Source organism: Stegodyphus dumicola, chromosome 8 (genome assembly GCF_044657685.1).
Source record: "Stegodyphus dumicola isolate Sdum_Otavi_A_Nest chromosome 8, ASM4465768v1".
Taxonomy (NCBI): domain Eukaryota; kingdom Metazoa; phylum Arthropoda; class Arachnida; order Araneae; family Eresidae; genus Stegodyphus; species Stegodyphus dumicola.
In genome coordinates, this window is record NC_140775.1 from 177,657,049 (window position 1) to 177,664,461 (window position 7,413).

The window sequence follows — 7,413 nt, forward strand, 5'->3', positions numbered from 1 at the left end:
CTTTTACCTTTATGTGTAGTAAGCAATAAAAATAAGAACGTCAATGCAACTTATTATATAAAAACTGGAATAGCAAGATATTCGCAATGAAAAACTTAACTTTTGAATAAAAACTTTTGAATAAAAAATAAGGTTTTTCAGGTACTTAAAACTTTGAATAAATATTTCAGATATTTTCAAAATTTGATTTGAGAAATCAAAAAATGCTTAGTTTCATAAAAGAAATTAAAAAAAAATCATTTTAGATGAATCATATATATATATATAGTGATATACATTCTAAATTTTGTATAAATATTTTAATTTAAAAAAGCAAATTATGCTTATTCACAAGATTTGGACACGTAATCATGTAAATTGTAAGCTAAATTTTCCATTAAATAATCATTCTAGTTGGAAAAGTAATTTATTAAAAATAGTTCTTGACAAATTTTATAATGAAAATTTGAATGTGATAGAACAGCTGATCATATATATATGTGTCAGTAAACCTGTATCATAATCTGATAGATTTAACTTCTTAAAATGCTACTTATAAGTGACTATATTAATACAATTTGTGAATTGATGTTACTAGTAGTTTGTCTACTTGAGCATAATATGCATAAAAAATCAAATAATAAATTTTAATATACATTGAAGTAAGAAAAAAATGCGAATTTAATTTCCCTTACATGAAAACTATTCAGCTTTATTTTTAATGTATGAGATTCAGAAAATAAGTAACCATAAAATACTCTCATGCTATTGTTTTTAGCTTCATATATTGCACAAAATATTGCAAAAGAAATGTTTCTATTTCTTATTACATAATTATGAAGAGCTTAAAATTAATTATTACCCCAAATTATGAATAAAGTCTAAAATCTTCAGTTAGCTTGTTACGCTTTCTATTTTTGAGAAGTTACATGCATACAAATTCCTATACATTAATCATTACAAGTGAATAAATGCTTACATATACTTTTAGACTATAACTTATTTTTATATATGCTAATTCCAAGTCTCATTTGGGAAAAATAAAGTAAATTTTAAAGTGAAATAATATGGATTATAGCTCACATGTGTAAGCTAAAAATTCATTTTTCATAATTCTGCTGAAAATTATTATGTATTTCATTTATTGATTAAATCCGAATAGGAATCATTACCATAACTGCAGAATTATAATAATTTCAATGAACAAAGTATTTTAAATATAAGTGAAAACAAGCATTGCATGAAAAACTCTTTATTAGGAAATATATGTACATATATATACATATATAAAAATGGAAAATATGACACTAAAATGACATTAAAAATATGAAATGTAATGCATGTACAAAATGCAATAAATTCAGACTCGAACATGTATTTAAAGAGTCCACACAAGCTCTAGGAGTGCTGACATTATACAAAAGGCTTGCCACAAAATTATAAAAATTTGTTGATGTATGTGCATATTGAACGCTAAATACAAAATTAGTTTTAAATAGAATGTCAAATGCCTTCATGGCATGATTTGGGCATGCTTTTAAGTGATTTACTGCTTTAATATAGAATGAACTTGTAATACACACTATAATGGGCTGTTTATTCTGAGCTGGTCCAAGAGATTCCATGTCTTCTATTCCCTGAAAATAAATTTCTTTATTAAGAATACATCCATTACCTATCTATTAGGACAAGTCAAATACCAATGAGCCATACTAGAAAGTTTATCTTTCCAATTAAAAAATATCGCCAGAAAATTTTTTCTTCTTTCAAAAATAAGTAATTCCTAGTAATTTTATTCACATAGAGGTCTTTTGCTTTTAGTTTCTGTAAAAATGCAGTATAAATACATATAGGAATATGTAAATATTATATTGATGCAAATATAAAATAGGATAGTCTATCTGTGCGTTGCTTCTTAATGAAAAATGTAATAAATAATGTACATAAAAATGTAAAAAGAACAAACTATATGGAGAATTAGTCTGTCTTTTCCTTATGAAAACAAGTATTATCCCTTCATAATAAACTATTGTTGTTCATAATAAACTATTGTTATTGTAAAGATGTTTGTTCTTGATTTCATGGTCGCTATAGTCTGGCTGGAAGGGTATCTTTTGAATTTCACCTTGAAGGAATTTTTCCATCACTTTACAAGTTAAACAAAAAAAAAAAAAAAAAAAAAAAAAAAAATCTATGTTCACTGTATATACATGCATATATATGATTAGTGTCATGCTTTAGATAGGCATCACACATATTACAAACCATCTTATTCTCTCGAAATATTTGCTAGTATGTAGGTGACATTCAAATCAATGCAATTCCAATTCTACAGAACTTAGCTAAATGACCATGCATCATCTGTGGGTACAATAGTCGAAAGCAGCCTGAGAAGATGAATTTTAGCCACATGAGGCCAAATACATTCACTGCTGTAAAATGGCTCATTTTAATATAATCTGCCCTCTTAAAATGAAAGTTAGTGCAAAGCATGTCAAAATTCCTCAATACTTACATTTAGCAAATATTAGAAGTGCAGAATTTGGAATTTTTTTTTTTTTTTTTTTTCAAATAACAACCTGATGCTAAAATACTTGCTTTGCCTTTACCCTACAAAAATAAAAATAAAAGTATATATAAAAGACATATACTGGATAAAAATTGCATGTGAAATGTAATAATTAATTGAAACTATATAAATATCACACATGAACCTTTCAAAATAGAATATGTAGCAAATTTCAAAGTATATGCAGCTCAGCTCACTTACATATAATATCAATAGCTTATTTACATATACATTCACTGCAAACTAAAAATATTATCCTATGAAAAGAATTTTATAGCTAAGCATATGAAATAATTTTTATGCATAGACTTATGCCAAATATTTACTCATTAATAATGAATAAAACCTTTTTCCCTCTTTCTTTCCAATAATTTTAGCTGAGCAAAAGTTCTGTGAGCAAAACTAATGCTTTTAGGTTATCTATATATATATATATATATATATATATAAATACACACGTTTATTACATAATGATTACAAAAATATCATTAAAAAGGCCTTTGGCACTAGAGGCACATGCATTTACCGCTTATCTTTAAGAGCCAGAAGGAAAAAACTATAAGCCATTTAAGAATAAAGACCAATGTGAGTAATAGATGCAAAATTACTTTACTCTAGGTAATTAAAAAGTAAACAAAGAAAAGTTTTAAAGTATTCTATCATTTATAATCCTAATTAAATTCTATCATTTATAATCCTAGTTGAATTTTTAAAGATTTTTACCACTGAAATCAGCAATACTTGGTACCAAAAGATCAGGACGTTTTGTTTCCACATATTTCAAAATTCTTGGGACATAAAAAGATGAAAACTGTTTTTTAAATGTCTATCATTAGAAATTGTTTCAGTTTCTATACAATTTCTTACATGGCTATTAGACAAAACCATTTCAATTGTTTTTATGACTGAAACATACTGAAATGTTTCTTTTACAATTTTGGTTTCAAATTGACCTGCTTTTGTATTCAGAGCTTGATCCAATCTACTGCCAAGCATAATTTCGACAGCTTCGATAAAATTCTGACAGCTTTTCAAAGCCTTTATTTGTCCTTTAGTTACTGACATGCCATCAAAAATCTGCCTAATGGGAAGGATGCCTCCGTGGAGGTCTCTGTAAGGCAAACTGGTTCGTATACACGTTACACATGGAGAAAACCACAAAAAAGTCCATGCAGCCAGCTCCTTCATGCGATTCAAACTCTGGACCGAACTACCAGTGCTCAGCGACTTTGCCGCTGGTGGGTAATATTTAGGGGATGTGCATTAATGTTCGGAGAAAAAGCATGATATTAAGCATTTGTAAGTAAACAGCCTGTTAAACATGGTATTTAGGGCATATAAATTAAAATGAGCGCAGGGGCGTAGCTAGAGGGGGGCAAGGGGCATCTGTCCCCGGGCGCAGGATCCAAAGGGCGCCAAACTGATGTTACGGCATTTTAGAATTAAATGTTTTCCATCCTTGGGAAGCAGTAGGGAGCGCGAAATCTTCAGTTGTCCCTGGGCGCTGAAAACCCTAGGTACGACTCTGAATGAGCAGCAAGAAATATAATATTAAGCATACGTAAGTAAAATTTACATAAAGTAAATATTAGTTACTGAAGTCAATTTGGCCTTCCCCCATTTTCTCAAAATTGTTCCAAAAACTGTTCCGTTAAGAAAATTTTCGGCAACATATTATCTTAGAAGGAAACATTCTTTAAACGCAATTTAATAGTTCTTTGACTGTATCTCAACCATTATGCTTAATTTCATGCCGAGACAAGTACTCGAGTATGCAGTTTTGTAAATTTTCTTTGCAAACACTTTAAAATTACTTTTAGGAAACATAGCACGGAAATCAGACAAAATAATAATAAATTGAGAAAAAATGACACATGCAAATAAATTTTGAACAGCAGCGAAAGAAAGCGAGGAGGCCGCAAGAGAATTCTACCAGCTTTGTGCTTTTGCAGCGTTTACATTTACTGGATTCTTTGCGGTAGTGTTTTCGAAGGCAGGTGGAAGGATGGTAACTTTGAACTTCTGCAGTTCATAAAATTTCAGAATGCAGTTCCAGATACTGATATACATCTGTAAATTTTTTTCATGACTGTTGCGAGAAGAATTTTGCAAAGTACAAATGGATTAAAAAACACCTAAGACTGAGAAATTGTACCATACTGTCTACAAATCAGCTGATAGAGTAGTAAATCAAACTTTTAGAATACTATTAATGATTTTGTGTATAAGGAAAACAAACAAAATAGTACTTTACGGTATTAGAATTAATGTTTTATTTCAAAAATAAACCCAGATATTTTGTTTTTATATATATCATTTTGACATTTTATAGACTTTTTATTGTGCACTGAGCGAGTCAGCAAGAACTCTGGCTACACCTCTAACAGTGTTCGCATAACTTAGTTATTGAAAATGTAAACAAGCTGTGTTACCTGGGTCTTTAAATCCTATCTAAACCAGAAAATGAATTCATATGAGTTTATTAAGATAAGACTTACATTTTTTTTCCTACTTTAAAGGACTGTGGATAAGAAAAGGTTTATAAGACTTGTTTGATACAACAATAGCTTTTGCTAATGTAAACAATTATATTATTTTGAACATTACTTCATCAGATCCTCACTCATTTTAATATCACTAGGAGACGATATAATAACTAATTGAGATGAAAAGGCAATAATCTTGAAAAGTAATAAGTAAATGTCATTAGTTTAACTTTCTAACTATTGAGTTGATGTATATGAATTAATCTATGAATCATTTTAGAATTATCGTTTAAATTAGTATATATTTCGACAATTTTGAAAGTATGCCTGACAAGTTTTCTTAGAAGGGGGAAATAAATAAATAAAAATAATCCGTCGAATTAGGTTTTCTCCCGCAATAGAAGGGAGGGGAACCTGTTTTTTAATTGTGCATTCTATTATCTGTTAATAAAATAAGTTAATTATTTAAATATGATAGGCGCTGCCACAAATATAAGGCAATATTGCTTAATTTTCATATTATAAAATAAAAATGCATCAAACATTTAGGTTTTATGGCTTACATATAAAAAGTCGTTTTGTTTCAGTTGAAATAAAAATGTTTAGACATAAACGAATTTTACTATTTAATTAAGTCTGAAAAAAACATGCCTTACATTTTTTAGAAATAAATACTGTTTTTTTTTTTTTAATTTTCTTATTTGCATTAAAAGAAATAAACATTTGGTGTACATATTATATATTGGCATATACGTATATTTGTCAGTAAATACATATTTAGCATAAAATAAATACATGTATATAGCATATAAAGTCAACTGAATATCTGGAATTTTCAAAAATCCGGACTAGGTATAGTTTTTAATTTAAAACAGAGTAGAAAATAAAATTACCTTTTAGGACATTAACAGCATCTTCGGGAACTTCTTGCAGTTATAAAAATCTGATAATTTTGAACTATCATGTAACGCCTCCTGAAAAAAAGTATTTTATTGTGCTACAGTTTAAAAAAAAGACAAGGGGCAGATAAATTTGACATTTTGCTGTGGCACAAGTATTAGGAATATAGAACCTATGTAGAATGGGACAAGGTACTAAAATTTTATGCTTGGTCTTTGATTGAAAATGAATTCTCATTAAATAGTTATCTGCATGAATTACCTGGAATATTTAATAATACAATAGTTTTCAGTTTGTCATCAGAAAATCAAAACTTATTATTTTTTTTAAATAGCTGGGTTTTTTTTTTAGTCCAAAGGGGCAATTCTCCCAGAAGGACTGTTAATTTCGTTTTGGCATTTTGCATATATTTTGCATTTTGCATATTCCCGATATGTTTCATTTCAAATTGCTGCCACCAAACATTATATTTAAAGAAATTAAATAATGAAGAATCTGCATGAATCTATGTATGTTTCTCGCATTGTAATAAAACAACGGTACCTAGAGCCAACAAAATTTGAATAAGGTAATCTTCCATAGAATATGGGCATGTGGAAGCCCTAATTTGAATTTGAAATTGGTTTTATTATTTGCTTTATTATTTAATATTTTGTAATACTTCAACGAATTTTTGATTAACAAAGTAAACAAGTAAACGATTTCAAAGCGAGCAATGGCAAGACTGAACGAGTAAAAAAATATATATATATATATATATCTCCAGCTCGCGAGACTCTGTATTGGAAATTCTAAAGATATGTTCATTTTAAAATTATTTTGCGAGATTGCTGTTGAATGTTTTTATGGTTTAAGTGCGAAGAACGTGATATTTAATAAATAAAGGTAACACACAAAATGTTAAAAAAATGCCCCTTTGGACGTAATTTAAAATCTGAAGCTTTCAGTCTTTTTTAAAGAATGCAAGATTTTTTTTAAATCGTAAACGGAAAGCCGTCTTAGCAGCTTTATTGGCCTCCCGGACTTTTGAATGTTCAAGAGGCCTTAGTTACACCTACACTCTCGAGAATAACAACATATTTGCAAAAATATAAGTTTTAGAATGCTGATATGACCCAGGTAGTGCTAGTATTTATATTTTGGAAAAATTCAGTAAGTGAATTTTGCAACAGTAAGTGAATTTTATTGTCACAAACTATAATAACTATAATATATAACTATAATATATAACTATAAGCTTATAGTTATATATTATAGTAATAAACTATAATATATAACTATAAGCAGAATTTATAAAAAATGAAAGTTAAAAATCTATTAAAAACTACTAGAAGCTGAAAACGATATGAGTTCAATAGGAAATTCAGTAAAGTATACGGTTTTTATTTCTTCCAATACTACCAAATAATTTACACACTTGTGTTATAAAAAAAAAATCAAAACTTTAGTATGCATTTTTTTTTTTTCCCACCGCTGTTC

At 28.3% G+C, this 7,413-nt stretch overlaps 1 long non-coding RNA gene across 1 annotated transcript; it reads right to left on the reverse strand.

Moving 5' to 3' along the window:
- Window positions 1-1,221: 1,221 nt before the first annotated feature.
- On the reverse strand, window positions 1,222-6,008 carry LOC118186448 (uncharacterized). Its single transcript, XR_004757778.2, has 3 exons — window positions 5,928-6,008; window positions 2,495-2,589; window positions 1,222-1,616 (listed from the first exon to the last, which is right to left on the reverse strand). It is a non-coding gene; the product is annotated as an uncharacterized LOC118186448 (long non-coding RNA).
- Between the last annotated feature and the right edge of the window lie 1,405 nt (window positions 6,009-7,413).